This window comes from Aplysia californica, unplaced genomic scaffold (genome assembly GCF_000002075.1).
Source record: "Aplysia californica isolate F4 #8 unplaced genomic scaffold, AplCal3.0 scaffold00026, whole genome shotgun sequence".
NCBI classification, from domain to species: Eukaryota; Metazoa; Mollusca; class Gastropoda; order Aplysiida; family Aplysiidae; genus Aplysia; species Aplysia californica.
In genome coordinates, this window is record NW_004797296.1 from 2,163,593 (window position 1) to 2,166,890 (window position 3,298).

A 3,298-nucleotide genomic window follows, 5' to 3' on the forward strand; every position below is an offset into this window, starting at 1 on the left:
TAAAATCATTTTTATTTTCGAAAAAACAGAATACGGTTTTGATGTGAGATGCCGCCAGTATTATTTCAGGACAAGTATCTTTTCTCCATACTTTGATATGTTTCGAACGTATTAAGTGCAAACCTGTTTACATAATTGTCGTGCCCAGCAGGATGAATACTTTATTTACTTCTAGACGTCGAACTTGTTCTAACTGCTACCAGCCAAGAACAATCGCTGGTACAAAAGACCCATTCCTATTTCCCTCTTCCTTGCGCTTTTAAAATATCATATTGACACTGTTTCTCGACATTCACATGTCTAAGAGGAGCACTTTCCTCCTCGACTTTGGGTGGCTGTCTTGGCCAATTTCGATCGTACATTGAATTTATGGAAAAGAAATTTTAAAGAAGAAAAAAACCGAAACAAAAGCCAACAAAAAACAAGACAAATTGAATTTTCTATAAACTTATCTACCCTCCCATCTCCCGTTACTTGCCTACGTGCTTATATCATCGGCTGTATATATTGTTATTGTGAATGTTTTAAGCATCCAGCGACACGAGATTTAGATACCATGAGAGGCGGGCTGCTTTGACCCCATCTGACAGGGCCAGCCACGCAGAGAGGATGGGTGGTTGGTGGGTGCTCTGGTGTGGTTTGCTCCCTCTCTCCTATCAGACGCCTATCGTCGTGAACTCTCCTCCTTTTTTATATTTGTTACTGTCTTATAGCACACCTAATCTCCGGCACTTACATGACCTCATAGTGTTGCGCGTGCCGTAAGACTCTTACTAAAACTACGGGATACAACATCCCAACAGACAGATTAGTAGACTCCAAAGAATAAAACCCTGTACTACAATAGACAGCCGTGCAGTCTCGGCATTGAGAAGAATAGGACTGACGTGGTGCTAGCGTGTCGTACGAGGCGACTAAATGGCGAACCAGGTTATGATTCCTGAAACTGAGTCATCCTGCCTCCAGGTCGGGGGTTGAGTCACGAGGCTAACAACCTCTCTCGTATAAAGAACCTGTTACAGAAACACATACAAGCAAAAACCATTATCTCTGCTTGGCTGATCGTGGATCTTCTCCAAATGGAGAGTTTATGATGCAAGGCAGTGAAAGCCGAAAGGAAGCTGCTGGGCAGAAGCCTCCACCATCATCCAAGTACAAGTCTCTTCGGAAACATGGAGGAGATGCGTGGAAAGGGACATGAGGGAAATGAAGCTCACTTAGAACTAGCTTAGAAGGATGGCTCAGGACAGAGATAAATGGAAGGAGCTTGTATGTGGCCTATACCCTGCCAGGGGTGAAAGGCATTGATGATTGATGATGACTACAATAGAATCACGTCATCTACGTTAAGCTCCAACACCATAATAGCTGCTTTAGTGGCTATAGTAACTCCACGACTCAGCGACAATATATAGTATTATGTGTTTTTAAACCTCCATCTACACATTTTAGATCATTTAGGGGGTAGGGCTAGAAACCTGTCTGTCAGGGCCAACCCGGTCTGAAATGGATACAAAATCCCAGCAGAAAGACCGAGATACTCGATAAAAGTTTTCTCCCCACTCAGGAATTGAACCAGGGTCTCCCACATGAGACAGCAAAGCACCTAACAGGACCTACACCACAGTCGCTGCTTTATCGCTTGGCATAGTTCCACAACATTCGCCTGCTGCTTCCCCCGCCTAGTGATATTATATAAATAAATCTTTTAAAATTTGAAGATGATTTTATGTCCCATCGACACAATTTAGACTTTTAGGAAGCGTAAGAACGTATTTTAAAATTTTGAAAAGACACCCAGCCTGCTGCTACCACATGAGCTCATCGTGCACCCCATATGTTACACAGTTGTTAAGGGTTAACGCAGATGACCGTTGGCCTGGTGGGTGGGTGCGCCTCGTGACCTAGAGGTTAATGTGTTCGCCTCTCATTCAATAGGTCCCGGGTTCGAATTCGGATAGCGATGGTAAATTTTCTTCTTTAAAATTTTCTCCTTTCACCTCCTTTCCTGCTCTCTAGCAATGTTCTAACGTCTGGTTTCGTCAACACTTTCTGCCCCCACCACCTCACCTCCTTTGCCACTACTTCTGGGCTCCTGACTCTTTCTGTAGCCTTTCTACTGCTATTCCTTGGCTCCTTCCTACTACTGTCTTTCAGCAACACCCCTTATCTTATGGTAGGAAAGATATACACCAAGCCTTCTCGGACGAGGGCGAAAAATCTCTGAGGTCCCGTGTGCAAGGTTGCGCACGTTAAAGCTCTCTTGGTGGTCTGAAATCTATTACAGGATGCTTCGGCCACCACCCTGGCAAAATTCAAAATTTCCTACCAACTGAAAATGTTTATTGTGCCCCGCGCGCTCATATGACCTCATGCAGTTACAAGCGCTGTAAAACACCCAAAAATAAAAATAAAATAAAAATAACAACTGTCGGTCAGAGGGAGTGAGTGACCCTGCCTGTCAGGACCAACCCGGGTTGAGACGTATACGATTTCCCAACAGAAACACCGAGATACTCGATAAAAACATGTTTCTCCCTATCCAAGAAACGAACTCTCGTCTTCTTCTTTCGACTACAAAGCTACACTTCATTGGCTGTCTTATGACCACAACGCCTGCTGTTTCCCGCCACTCAGCGAGCCCTTCCAGGTGATGCAAGTATCAATAGTCCTGGTGACATTCACTCGGTCCTGTGATGTACTCCCGGGGACATTTACCCTCGGGTCGATGAGCGCAGCACCAACTCACCAAACCACAAAGGCCACGCGCCTGCCTGAGCAGTTATGACATAAAACACTCACTCCCCCAGACAGACCCACCGACAGCTGGGTTAACCCCTTATGGTGTATGTAACACGATGTGGGGGTCACCATGGGCTCTTTGGTTGGTAATTAGCACAAGGCTGGACGCCGTCTAAGAATTTAAATAAAATGTAGGTGTTTTCACCTATACCTCCCTCTCTCTCTCGTACTCTCTCCCACTCTGTTCCTACTTTGTCTCTCTCTCTCTCTTTCTCTCTCTCTCTCTCTCTCTCTCTCTCTCTCTCTCTCTCTCTCTCTCTCTCTCCCTCCCCCCCCCTATCTCTCTCTCTCTCTCTCTCTCTCTCTCTCTCTCTCTCTCTCTCTCTCTCTCTTTCTCTCCCTCGATACGATTTAGATCATTTAGGATGCAGGCTTTTGACCTTGTCTGTCACTAACCCCAATTGGAGAAAGAGTAAAGAATTTCCCCCCCCCGCCTCGCCAACCCCCTCCGTCACTATCAGTACAGAGCACGAACGGCGATTTGATGGATGCCCGT